Source organism: Betta splendens, chromosome 16, assembly GCF_900634795.4.
Source record: "Betta splendens chromosome 16, fBetSpl5.4, whole genome shotgun sequence".
Classification (NCBI taxonomy): domain Eukaryota; kingdom Metazoa; phylum Chordata; class Actinopteri; order Anabantiformes; family Osphronemidae; genus Betta; species Betta splendens.
The window spans coordinates 895209-909944 of NC_040896.2; the positions used below are offsets into that span (position 1 = coordinate 895209).

General features: G+C 41.6%; 1 long non-coding RNA gene across 1 annotated transcript; it reads left to right on the forward strand.

Moving 5' to 3' along the window:
- Positions 1–922: 922 nt before the first annotated feature.
- Positions 923–2794, forward strand: LOC129603233 (uncharacterized). The gene is made up of 3 exons (XR_008692958.1): positions 923–1189; positions 2151–2252; positions 2488–2794. It is a non-coding gene; the product is annotated as an uncharacterized LOC129603233 (long non-coding RNA).
- The last annotated feature ends 11942 nt before the right edge of the window (positions 2795–14736 follow it).

Here is a 14736-nt window from a genome sequence, read left to right on the forward strand (position 1 = left end):
ATGCATTAATGAGTTTTTATTGCATAGGCAAAAGGACAAAGCTGAAGAGCATTCTGTGATTAAAAAACAATGCTACTGAGATCGATCCCTTATCTGCTGCACCTGCGCCGTTGCCATGGAACAGGCAGGAACCTCCACTCCATCAGCACAAAGAGCTGAAGTGAGGCTGATTTCCACTCCAGCTTAACAGGCTTGTTACACCAAAACCATAAAGATTATCAAAAAAATAATTTTAATTTATGAATCCCAAGGCTTCAATGAGCAACTGGTGTGGGTTTTATGCTTGAGGATTGAAAATTGTGGCCACAGTCGTGGTTTAAAAATGATTTCCTCAAAAACGACTCTATGCTTAAAGTGCTATAACTCAGAATCCATTAAAGATATCAAATAGCTAAACAAGACATTAATAGTCGAATCGTTGAAGATTGTTTTGTAGTTTAAATGGTGTCTGTAGCTTAAAGTGTGTTCAAGTAGTTAAAGCTGAAAGCAGACAAAGCGGAAGAGGATTTGAAATGCTTCTTCCAGTCATTTCAATGGGGGGAAAAAAGTTGAAAAAAGCTTAATAACTTGAAAAATATGAAAGCTATGAATGAGGAAAAGTAATAGCACACTTCTCCTTAAGGGCTCATATCATGCAAAATCCACTTTTTAGACATTTTGGAGCGTTCCTATGACTCTATGGGTCACATATACACACACTGAGCACGGTAGAAATGCATTTCCTGCTTTTTTCACATTTTGAAAACGTAAATTTTCTCACCCAATGAAAACAGACCACGACCTACTCTGAGACCGGGTCCCAGTTGTCGTCACCTTGGTCGGAAGTTCTCCCTGCAAATCCTGAACCACCACCCCCACAATGATCCCGAACCAAAACTGGACTTCCGCCATTTCCCCCCTCTTACTCACCATAAACAAACCAGCACGGCAGCTTTCAAGTCCTTCCATAGAAATAGTTCGGTTCTTGGGTGTTCTAACCAACACCAAAGTCTATTCACTTTAACAAGGGATCAACAAGTGAGGATTTGTGGGTCACTTTTATTTTTAACGGACCGGTGCCAGAAACACTGCCTCAGCATTTATACGTATGTGCATTTCAAACGAGGGTGCGTACAATGCTGGATTTGTTTCACGGCTCCTGTTGGAAAAAAAAGGACCTATTCCTAAAGTCCGTCATCCACTCACTGAAGTAAGTACATGCTTGATATTTATAATGTTTTAAAATGTTAGTTTGTCCGTTAAAATGTAGTAACCTATGTGTGGGGCAAGTTACTAGCTAGCTATGCTAACGGCTACAGCCAGTCGACCGAGCTTTTGTCCCCTTCAAATGTGCTCATGTGGGCTCCTGCAGCCACACACCTGTGTGGAGAAAGGCTAATGACTAACGGCATCGAGCGGCTACGGGCAGGGAGCGGTGGGTCTAGCGTCTGTCCTTTTTCTGTAATCACATACATCTGCGGGGAACAGCTGATCGTTATCGCCCTTCCAGCGGCGACAGACAGGAAGCGGTGGATCTAGCTCGCTGTAGTAAGTTTGTGCTTGATACTTGTGATATCTAAATATGTTAGTTGGGTCTGTTTAAAATGCAGTAACCCACATGTGAGACAAGCTAATCGCTAGCGTCGCTAACGGCTACAGTGAGTCAACTGAGCCTTTGTCCCTTTCAAATGTGCTACTCTGAGTTGGTGCAATCACACACCTGTGTGGGGAACAGCTAATAGCGATGGGCCTTCGATCGGCGACAGGCAGGAAACGGTGGATCGAGCTTTTGTCCTGTTGACGTGCTGCCGCTCCTGTTTGTGTTGCGTTAGCCGTTAGCATGCCTTTAGGCCTTTGCACTTTAGAGCTACAGCTGGTCGATCGCTACAAAAAGAAACTGCAGATGAACGCGGTTATGTTTGTTATTACCCCGTCCTGTGTCACAGCCTAAATCAACTTGTGATTTGGGGTTATGTCATTGTTCTATCAAATTCTAACATGATTAGTTGGAATGATTACTGTGTTGTGTTACAAGCTTAGTTGCTAATTAGTCACATCTCTACAATACCTGCTGCTTATCTGGTCAGTTACCTATAGCTTGTACCATAGCCATTATATTTGTAGGACCAATACAATTTACAGTAAATGTAACAGTCTTTTCTATACTGTAGGAGGGCAAATCCCAGTTGCCCACATGCAAGGAGGCTGTCAAACAGAGAAATCACTGCAGACTGTTGGTACACAGACATCTGCTGCCCAGCTCAGGAGTGAAGGTATGTAAGTTTGTATGTACCAACAGTAAGATAGGTAATAGAAGATTTTAATTGGTATATACTGTTTAGATTTTATATTTGAATTGTAACAACTGTTTATCTGTTGTTTTAGCACAGACAGGCCTGTCCTCTTATTTGGTTTAATTTTTTGTCTGGTATTGTGTGTTCTTACATTAGAGAAGGTTTTGACCTACATAATAATGAACATTTCACTAATCTACAATTCTGATTGCAGTACCTTTTGTTTTGATGAGGTGATGGTGAGGACAGCCACAGCTTCCATCTGGTAGAGGACTGCTTCCGCTCAGTCTTTCAAATAGTGATGAGAACAAGGATCACCACATCTCCCTGTTTACCCTACTTTCATGCATTTCGTCTGCAAGGCCCTGCAAAAGCTTCTCCTTCGTCCTCAAACCCCCAGACTTCTTAATTAACTCAGTAACCTATACATTGCACATTGGAGTGTGAAGGTAACAGTTTGTTCTAACTTTGGAGTAGTGGTGTATTTTTTTGGTTTACAATAAAGTTGGCTTTAACTATTATGTATTTCACTGAACTCTGTTTCTGAAGGGAAAACACTTTTATTTAGGAAATCATAGTATTGAAATTACATGTTTTTCTCTTTCTAATATGGTGGTAAGCTATAAAGTTGAAGCGGCCATAAATAAAACGCATATAAATTATATATAAATAAAGTTAAAAATATTCTTAATGAGTGTTGCACTCACAAAAAACACATTTTTACTCAAATGGTAAAGGAGTTATTCTACAGGTGGTCTACATCAATCATACTATGAGTGTTTTAGTGTTTTATCCATCAGGAAACTGCCTTCATCTACAACCCAAGCATGAAGAGATGGCAATTCAGATTCTTCACTCTAGGAATCCTCAGCACCAGCTCACTAGCCTCTGTAGACTAGATACCTGTAACAACTTTAGATACAGAGACATATTACTGTCAAATTTATCATGAATGACAAAAAACATAATTAAAAGCAGTAAAAATACGTTAGGTCAATATATAATTTGAACCAATGCTTTTTGTTCCCAGGAAGGTCATGCAGTGATTGCTCTAAATATTAATGCAAATTTTTTAAATAAAATTATGTCAGAGCAGCAGCACAAGTAAGACAAAAACGGTGAAATGTGTAAATGTAAAATGTATTTATATTATTTCAGCTATGCTCTCAAACTTATTCATTTGTATAATGTAAGCTAAAGTAGTGTTTTCTATTAACGAGAGTTTTCCAGGTAAGTCGAGTTGTGAATATTGAAGCTGCACACGCCATTTAGCATGAGCATTAGCAACCGCTAGTCACTTTGCAAATTACATAAATCAATTAAATTGAAGTAAATGCGACATTACCAATGAGACACACATCTTGCATCAGCCGAAATGTGGCGACTTCAACAGCCTCCTCTTCAGCTTTAGGGTCAGATTCGGGATCGTAGACGTATGGTTCCACTACGCTACGAACCAGCTGGCTAATGTCGTGCAGTCCTGTAGTGGGTCGTCTTCTTCTGTGGAGGATTGCGGTGGATTGCGTTCTCAATGTCGCACTACTGCCACCTATTGTATCGTAACCGTGCGGTGGCTCGTATCCATGGAGCCAATTTAAAAAAAAAAAAAAAACAACAACAAAAAAGGTATGCGCTTCCGCACAGAGGTGTGGTGAGCAGCTTCGCTTGCGACACGCCCAGAAAACACAGCGTTTGCTGATGGAGAGTGAAAACCACACATTGACAGGGGCAGTGTGGACGATCTACAGGGTTTTATGGGATGAAAATTTACAGAGACCTTACTGAGACATTAAAGTCTAATATTTTTTAGAATGAAAACTATGATATGACTCCTTTAAAAAGCATTTTGATATTGGAATGGTTTCTGTAGCTCAAAGGATGCGGGAGTAGTTAGGTGTGGAAAAACGTTGGAAGAACTAAAAATAATAATAAAGATTACAACAACATAACAGTGAATGCTGGAAACGATGAAAACAAGAAAACGTTGACAAAGATTAAAACGATAACAAAAGATGGTGGTTAAAAAGATGATTACTAAACTATAAAATAGTCATTAGATAGTCATAAATTTATCATTCAATAGCAAAAATAGCCCTATTAAAGCAAAAATATTTAGATTAAGCCCTTTCAGAATAAAAGCACCCTAATAAGTGTGAGTGGTTATTTACTGAACTCTACAATAGTCTCATTAACGATTGGTAAGTTTTCATAACAAAAATTTTCTAATCAATTTAGCCATTAACGGTAATAAATTGCATTGGTGCTTTCATTTTGAAAGGATTTAAAGGAAATGTGTGGGGGTAATAATGTAACTGTCAATTAGTCTTAAAATAGTCATAACTAACCATTCAAAGGCAAAAAAGTGCAGTTAAAGCTAATAAATTGCATTTGGTGCTTTTATTTTGAAAAGATGTAGGGGAAGCCTGTGTGGGTAATTACTAAACTGTTAATCTATCTTTAAATAGTCAAAACTACCCAGTCAAAAGCACAAATGTTGCTAATAAAGCTAATTATTTGGCTTGGTGCTTTTATTTTGAAAGGATTTAAAGGGAGTGTGTCCTTAATTACTACACAAGCTTACAGTGTAGTTGACTAATTAGTAATAAGCATGCAACTGCTGTGTACACTGAGCATCAGCAGTTTGACCTGTCAGTCAAATCTGCAGCTGCGCCGTCACCATGGAGACGAAAGGCGGGAAAATCAGGCTCACTCTGCTCTTTAAAAGCAGAGCTTCACCCTGTATAAACAGGCTTGTTTCAGCCTAACCATAATAGTTACACAAAAATTATTTCATTTTACAAGTCCCAAGGCTTCAATGGTGTGAACTTTATGTTTGAGGATTAAAGACTGTAGCCACAGTCGCAATTTCAAAATATGTCTCCTTCATCGTTTTTCTCCAGACATTTGCCATAAATTATCATTAGAGTCTGTGTAGGAAATTTAGGATCTCTCTGCACTTTGAGGTCGATAGCAACTAAAGTATGGATCTGATGGCTTATCCAGACAGCCAAGTTGGTAAAAAGTTGAACGATGATTCCCATAGACGACAAAAAAACATTGAATAATGTTAAAAGTTGAAAAGCTGAAAATGTGAAAAGTAATAGCCCCCATCTCCTAAAAACGAGACACGTTTAGAACGTTGAACTGCGATTTTACGATGAAACGTTGAGACGATGAAAGCGACTGAAAAACGGGGCGAAATAATTTCCAGCTATGCCACTAATAAAGAGCGAAGATATCAATCTCACTAATAAAGAGTGAAGATGTCAATAGCTGTTGCTATTGAAGCAATTTTGTAGCATATTGTAGGGTTATGGTGTTCAAGGCATTGTTCTATAAATTTGCATATATTATAGCTCAATCACTTATCTACTGCAGCTGCGCCTTTGTCAAGGTGACAGCTATTGGCTATAGGCAGGAAACTCCAATCAGCTCAATGAGCTGTAGTGAAGATCCCTACTTAACAGGCTTGTTACAGCAAAACCATAAGGTTTATCACAGAAATAACTTTATTTTAGGAATCCCAAGGCTTCAGTGTGAAACTGGTGAGTTTTATGTTTGAGGAGTAAAAATTGTGACCACAGTCGCGATTTAAAAATTCCAAACTCCTTTTTTCCACAGAAGTCTTACGTGTAAAAGCATTAAAGTCTATAAGAGGATTTCTGGAACTCTCTGTGGTTTGAGGCAGTTACAGACCAAAGTGTAGGTAGACTGAGATAGAGTGAAAACTGTGGCTGTAATGACGAGTTAAATAGAAAAGTTCTGTCTTAAAAAAACGTTTCTTCGCACTCTAGCTGTGACATCACACTCTAGCTCACGTAATACATACTAATGGAAAAGCTAAGAATTCCTCAAAAACCACCCTATGCCTAAATTGCTATAACTCAGAAAGTATTAAAGATATTAAAAAGCTGATGAATAAATTAATAGTTGAACATTATTTTGTAGTTCAAATGGTGTCTGTAGCTTAAAGTATGCGGAAGTAGTTAAAGCTGGAAGTAGACAAAACTGAAGAGGATTTCAAAACGGTTTTCTATTCATTTCAATGGGAAAACAAGTGAAAAAAGCTTAATAACTTGAAAAATAATCACGTAGGTTCGTTCCATGCTCTAGTCACGTTGGTTCACGCTATGCTCTAGTCACATTTGTTCACCTCATATTGTTCTCTGTTTTTATATGTAATGTGGGTATTTATAGATTATATATCTTTGTGCAACCTTTTTGTTGCACAAAGAGGTTCAACTGCCTATACTGTAAGTCTCCAAAAATGGAGTTGTTTGAAACAGTATTCTGCTACTGCTTTTATTTTAGAAATGCTGGTATATAATACATTTAATTCGCACAAATTCAGGGCAATGTGAAGATGATGTGACTACAGTTCGCCTACGTACAATAAAAGTGTTGTAACTTTAAGTTGTTTATTGGCTGAAGTTGGTTTTCATAATGCATAATCTACAGTTGATATTTTAAGTACAATATATAAGAAATGCCCAGTTGCCAATCATAAAACCGGAGTAAATGTAACTTTAAATTAGTGATGGGAAGTTCCGTTCTTTCAACTGACTCGGATCTTTAAGTCTTGTTCAGTAAAGTGAACAAATCATTTCGAATCAGTAGTTCATTTCGTTTAGTTACAGCAGGTGGCGCTGTGGGCCTGGCCGCGGTTCTCAAACACTATACACTGACCACTAGCAATGCAAACCATCTGAAAAACTAGCAAATATGCACCACTTTAACGTGACTTATGTCCTGCATCTTCCCTGCCATTGTTGTTTACCAGTCGCTGTGTAGCAGTCACACGATAAAAGAACGAACGAACGAGTGATCCGTAAAGATCCGTAGGAACGAATGGAGCACTTGCTGCTCTCTACAGAGCCTGCGCGGCTCGGCGGTCACGTGACAAGTGAACAAACGAGCGATCCATAAAAACGAGTCCCAAAAGAACTGTAGTACTCGGTGCTCGCCACAGAGCCTGAGCTGTAAACAATGAACTATAAACCAGAACGATGAACTAAACCGTGCAGCCCGAGCTGCCTGTTACGCGACGGCTGGTAAAGTGAAAGTAAAACTTATTTTGACAATTAATGAGACTTTTAAAGCAAAAAGTAACAATAACTTCCCTAAAATATTTACCTGGTGCATTCATTTTATTCACAACGTGACATTATTATAATTATTATTTTTATGGCAAAGTATAACACAATCAAAATGTTAATAGAATTTTCAAAAGTATTTATGAACATTTATGATCACTCTTTATATTATATACACAACACTATACACATCTAACATAAATAAAGTAAAATAAAGGTAGCAAAAGCTAGATCCCATCCATCCATCCATCCATCCATTTTCCAAGCCGCTTATTCCCATATGTGGGGGTGCTGGAGCCTAACCCAGCTGGCTATGGGTGAGAGGCAGGGTACACCCTGGACAGGTCGCCAGTCCATCGCAGGGCAACACAAAGACATACAACCATTCACACACACACACTCACACCTACGGGCAATGGAGAGAGGCCAATCAACCTAATGCACGTCCTTGGACTGTAGGAGGAAGCCAGAGAACCCGGAGAGAACCCATGCAAACCCAGGGAGAACGTGCAAACTCCACACAGAAAGGCACCAGGGCCGTCTCGCTGTGAGGCGACGGTGTGAGGCGACAGTGCCACCCACCGAACCACCAAGTTAGATTCCCAATAAAGTTAAATCGAACCAAACCAACAACAATATTGTAGAATTAAAAGTATATTTTGGGCCTGTTCTAAGGTAAGTTGGCATTTAGAAACATAAACTCGCGGACCTTGGAGGGGCTGAGCCTGTTCCTTCTGTCTGTGATGATCTGCCCAGTCTTTGAGAAAATTCTCTCAGAGGGGACAGATGTGGCCACAATGCACAGTCTTGTCTTCATCACCTCACTCGGAGTTTTAAATACAGGTGAGCACGCCCGCCACCATGTCAGAGGATCTGATGTGCGTGATAGGAGTGGTTCTGCCAGGTAGGCCCGCATCTCCATTATGGCAGCAGTTGAGGTGGTTTTATCTGGCAGAATCCGAAGAAGTGGAAGCCCTGGCATTTGCTACCCTCTCATCAAAGTCTTCCCAAAACATAGCCTGTGTGCTGGAAGCCGCAGCAGGTTCTTGACCCTGCTCCTCCTCCTCTCTGTGACTGGGGTGACTGTGTGCTGCAGCAGCTGTGATTCTCTTTACAGCATTGTTGGGGGACCTCATCTGTATAATCTGTTATTAACAGAATTATTATTAAGGTCCCACATGCTCAGACAAAGGAGGCACTGCAGCCTGCGTGTAAACGCCGGATCTTTTCACCAGGATGAAGCAGTAAGGCAGAGGCATTCTTAAGTCTGAGCAGAATAGAACTCTTAGGGTATCAGTAATTGTTTTATTGTTGTGTTGTTTCTTGTCCTGCACACGCGATCTGACCACTGTGCATTTCCGCGATCACGTGACTGTAACGCTGTTACCGATCTACGTGAATGTAAGAGGTGCACATTGAAGTGTTGTAACCTGTGATTGCGCTAGCTTAAGTGCTTTATTGTGTTACTGTTGCGGTACTCTGTCTCTTCTGCGACCACACCAAGCGCACGTTTCAACCACTGCACGCTTCCGCGATCACGTGACTATATCGCAGAATATAGCCCCACGTGTTTGTGTGACCACAAGCCTTATCCACGCTAGTCCCACTTCACACTCCTTTACACGCTTCTTTCCCTGTGAGCGCCAGACACGCGCGCTCCATTCAAAGGGCTCACCGGCACACACGCAGCTGTGCCACCTCACCACGCCCCTAAAGTGGGGCGCCCTCCTCCTTCCGCCTCCTTTCTCTTTCTCTCACACACACACACACACACACACACACACACACACACACACACACACACACACACACACACACACACACACACAACCCTCTTATCTCAGGTAACGCGCCTACACATATAAAACGCCAGACGAACACACCATAAGATTAAGTTGTGATTTGCTGAGTTATTCAAGATAGTGTTGACACTAGAGTTAATATTAATTGTTTAATAAAGCGTTCATAATTTAATTGGTCGTTGTCTGTGATTATTTGTACATGGTTTTGCAGCACTAGTGAATTGAGTCGTCTATGGTACGGAGTTCATCCTTCTCAATCTGCTTTACCTTGCTGCCATGTGCCGCTGTGTAGCCTTCAGTTTTTTAAAGCAACTGTTCTTCTGTGGAAGTATTCCACCACAGCTTTTTTTTTTATTATTGTGCTTTTTTATAATTATGCTTTGAACCTCCTTAAGTGCAGCTCTAACAATACAGATGGAGCGGCAAATTTAATCTGCCTTGTTCCTGACTGATTTCACGCTGATCTTGTCATGACATTAGCATGACTTAAGTACCATTCCACCAAGCCCCCCTACACCAGTCATGACCGCCCACTGTGATGTACTTAATGCCCCCTAAACCTTTTTTAAGAAATGACCTGCAATTGCACATTCATGCACTAGGTGGAGCAGTAATGTGTAATCCAGGCCCGCAGGTAGACTGGAAGTGCATGAGGTTTGTGTGTATATATATATATATATATATATATATATATATATATATATATATATATATATATATATATATATATATATAAACCCCCCCTCTCACCCTCCACGGGTGGTCTCATCCGTTTTTCGGAGCTCGGGCCCTCCAGGAAGCTTGAGGGTTCTGCGCAGTATCCTTGCTATTCCTAGGACTGCACTCTTTTGGACCACCACTGTGGCCTTCACTTTCCAAGCCTTCTCCAGTTCTTCTCTGAGCCCTTGGTATTTCTCTAGTTTCTCATGTTCCTTTTTCCTGATGTTGCCATCGCTTGGTATTGCCACATCCACCACTATGGCTTTCCTCTGCTCTTTGTCCACCACCACAATGTCTGGTTGGTTTGCCATTACCATTCTGTCAGTCTGGATCTGGAAGTCCCACAGGATCTTGGCTCGCTCGTTCTCTACAACCTTGGGAGGTGTTTCCCACTTTGACCTTGGGTTTCCAGTCCATACTCTGCGCAGATGTTCCTGTATACTATGCCAGCCACTTGGTTATGGCGTTCCATGTATGCATGTAGGGTATCTGATCACTGGCAGGGCGTAGCTGTTTATTGCCTGGGATTTGTTTTTGCCATTGAGCTGGCTTCTTAGGACTTGCCTTACTCGTTGGAGGTATTTGGCTGTTGCCGCATTCCTTGTTGCCTGTTCAAGGTTGCCATTCGCATGTGGTATTCCAAGGTACTTGTAACTGTCCTCAATGTCTGCTATTGTTCCTTTTGGGAGTGAGACCCCTTCTGTGTGGATTACCTTGCCTCTCTTTGTCACCATCCTCCCATAATTCTCGAGTCCGAATGACATCCCGATGCCCGAGCTGTGGATCCTGGTGGTGTGGATCAGTGAGTCGATGTCTCGCTCATTCTTGGCGAACAGCTTGATGTCATCCATGTAGAGGAGGTGACTTATGGTGGTCCCGTTCCGGAGTCGGTATCCATAGCCAGTCTTGTTTATTATTTGGCTGAGAGGGTTCAGACCTATGCAGAACAGCAGAGGGGACAGTGCATCTCCTTGGTATATGCCACATTTGATGGATACTTGGGCAAGTGGCTTCCCATTGGCTTCAAGGGTGGTTCTCCACAACCTCATCGAGTTTGCAATAAAGGCCCTTAGAGTTCTATTGATGTTGTACAGCTCCAAGCATTCAGTGATCCATGTGTGTGGCATTGAGTCATAGGCTTTCTTGTAGTCGATCCAGGCTGTGCACAGGTTGGTGTGTCGCATTCTGCAGTCTTGGGCGACAGTTCTGTCCACCAGGAGTTGGTGTTTGGCTCCTCTGGTATTCTTACCAATGCCCTTCTGTGCTTCGCTCATGTATTGACCCATGTGCCCACTTATCAGTACACAGTACGGCACATGTACACTTTTTTCTTTACGCCGCTCTTACCCGACGCGCGTCATGTTTTTCCTGTCCCACGTCAACAAGGGCAGGTAGGAACTAATGTTAATTACAAATAAAATCACAGTAGCTTAAATGCCACGTTTCCCAAACATAAAATTAAAAAATAAAAAGGAAGAATACTAACTAAGATTACACTACTACAATTCAAAAAAGTAAATAAGAAAGACCTAGACCAGAGGTCTGCCACCGGTAACACCCACGTTTTCAATGAAAAAAACACTGGGAGCCGCGGAGGGCGGCAATGTTATATTATTTAAGAACATTTAAGATTTGTTTTTTTTTAATCCAAAGAAGACATAAAGGTCAGGGCTCAGAGATCTAACATTTTATATTTTATTGACAGATGATCATAGCAATTAACAGCATACCAATTCAGTCCTCGTCCCCTTTATGTGGAATACGAGCAACGATCAAACATAAGCGTCATATTACGCCTTGTAAAACCATAAAAACTGTTCAGATCATTACCAGATGATAAAACATTGTCAAGGCATCGACAAGGACAGCTAACTCGCTTGTCCATGCTTCAAACAGCTGCTGTAATTGAGAGCAACCCGTGTGACATCACCGGTCAATCTGGAAACATATTCATTGGTTTGGACGTTGTTCTGCCTGCTTTCATGTAGACACAAAACTCGTCAAAGCAAAAGAGCTCAGTGCAGCATATGCAAATCAAATGTGAACGTTTTAATTTTTTTTGTAAATAAAAAAAATAAAAATAATGTTTGCCCTGTTCAAACCTGGGGAATAAAAACGATTCTGATTCTGAAAGCGGCTGATCAACTTTGTAGGAACACATTTCATATGGTACAGGTGAAAAGGAGACTAACAGCCCAACGCAGCCGAGGCTGAAGCAGGCAGAGAAACGCAGATCTTTGTCCTGCGTGTTGATGCGCGTTTCCCCTTCCCCCTGCGTCCCTGCTCTGGGACGTGGATGGCCCCGCCCACTTTCATTCACCAGACGGACATTAAAGAGGAAATAACGAAATAAACAGCTGGTTAACTTTGTAGGAACACGACTGTAGCTCTGCAATGACTTTATGTGGTACTGTACAGGTGAAAGGAGTAATAACTAAATAAACAGCTGGTTAACTTCGTAGGAACACCTTGTAGTAGGAACTGGTATATTTAGAAAACCCAGTAGTCCTAGTGTTAAGGTGTGTGAACTGGGGAGGAGATGGCACCAGCGACTGAAGTGCGACTGAATAGAGTTGATGTCTTCCCCGTTGACAGGTGCATTCATTTGATAATGCACGACCTTGGCTGACAGTTCAGTTGAAAAATGCACTGAATCTTTATCAAACAAATCCCTAAATAACATCTATGAACTGCAGTTTCTTCATTGATTATCCATGATTATTATGGAAGAAGCGCAAATCTTTGCCAGTCCAAATTGTGCAATTAATACTGTGTTTACAAAGAAGGTAATAAATAATAATAATAGTATTTTCATTTTAAAATGCACTGCATATTTTAAACGAATGTCGAAGTGCTACAAATAAATTAGACCAGAAAGCCACGATAAATACATACGTTTACTCTCGCAGAGTAAACATGTAGAACAAACTACTTGCTGCATTAATGAGTCTTAGACCTGCAGCTGATCACGCCGCCCGATGCTGCCCAGTCTCCCACGGAGCTTTGTCCTGAAGCTGAAGTATTTCTCACCTGCTGATCGAGTAGCAACACATTAGCATGTCTATGCGGCTCTACGGGGGAGGGGAGGAATGACAAGTTTGCCTTTGCGACTGTGAGCAAACATGAGACAAACAAAAGCTTGGTCGAGCTCAGATCTGTCACAGCTCATGTCATTTGGCCACTGCACTCAGTCGTTTCCGGTTTTATTTTGTCACCACTTCCTGTCTCAGTCATTGTTAGTTTCAGTCAGCCTTGCTTCCGGTTCTAATCTACTCACCTGTCTGTCATTTAGTCATCACCACTTAGTATTTAAGCACCACCTCTAAGCCCAGCACCTTGCCAGATTGTCTCTTTTGTGTCCTTGCCAGCAATCCAGCGTTTTGTATCCGTGATCTTGAAACCCGTGTATGACCCTGCTTCTCCTGACCTTGACTCTTGCCTTGCCTACGATCCTGTCCTGCCGTGAGTTGACCCTAGCCTGCCTTGTGACTACTGCTTGACTAACCCTGCCTGTACTGTACCTGCCTGCTTTGTGTACCGACCCTTGCCTGCCTGACCACGAGCTCGAATAAACCCTTTGTCACCGAGCCTTGTCTCCGCTGTGCGTGTGGGTCCGCTACCTTGAGTTTGTGACAAGATCTAAGTCATCTGAGTACGAAACACATCACATATCATTCAATCTCGTGTTTCATTGAGCGGCAGTCTGGAGCTCTCTGCTAAGACTGCTGCCCCGCGACCCATCCACGGTTGAGCTTTGATTAAAAATTAAAAGCAGAGGTTTTTTTGTTTTTTGTTTTTCTCTAAACGAAAAAACAGCTTTAAATCCAATTCCGTGTGTTTTTGTTAAAAAATATTTTTGCGGTTTATTGGTTTGTAAGGCGGTGCTTTTATTCAAATCCGTTTGCCGCCCATAGCAAGAGAAACGAAAACACCGGTGAAAGTGGCTGGATGGACGGATGGGAAATGAAAATGTTGAAACGTACACGGGTCGAATAAGTGCTGTCAGCCACTTAGTTACAATGACACGCACAGTCAAAACAAGTCAAACTGCAGTTCTGCAGACACAGAGTAAACACGTAGGAACAAACATGCTGCTGTAATGCGTCGCTGTAGATCTGCTGATTTCTGGCGTCCTGTCAAAATTACGATCGAGAACTGCTGTAAAACAAATTCATATGATTATTACGGTTATTTACGTAAAATCTACGACTATTGGAAAACATTCATTAACAAGTTGTGGAAGTTTAAAACCTACAGTCGTAGCACTTCAATGTGTCAGACTTTACGGCAATCAGTTTGCATTTTCAGCGCGGTATCACCGGGTTTTTAGCACGTTGGAGCTGTGTTGCGTCTATTTGGCCTATAGGTGGCGATCAGCCCCCACACTGGCCTTTATGACGCTGTCTTTTACATATATTACATAGGCCCATGTAGGGTTACGCCACAACGCCTCCGTGGTGTAATGGTTTGTTTATTGTTAACAGCCTTGACGTGTCAATTTTTTACCCCGGGTTCGAATCCCGGTGGAAGCAGGAGTTGCAATTAGTGGCCATCCACGTCCCAGAGCAGGGACAGTGGGGGAAGGGGAAACATGCAGGACAAAGATCTGCGTTTCTCTGCTGCTACAGCCTCGGCTGCGTTAGGTTGTTAGTCTCCCTTTCACCTGTACCTTATGAAATGTGTTCCTACGAAGTTGATCAGCCGCTTTCAGAATCAGAATCGTTTTTATTCCCCAGGTTTGAACAGGGCAAACATTATTTTTATTTATTTTTTAAAATCCCATACGGTTTGCACTGTACCGTCACCAAAAATTACGAAAAAACGACAGTACAGTTTTAATAAATGTGC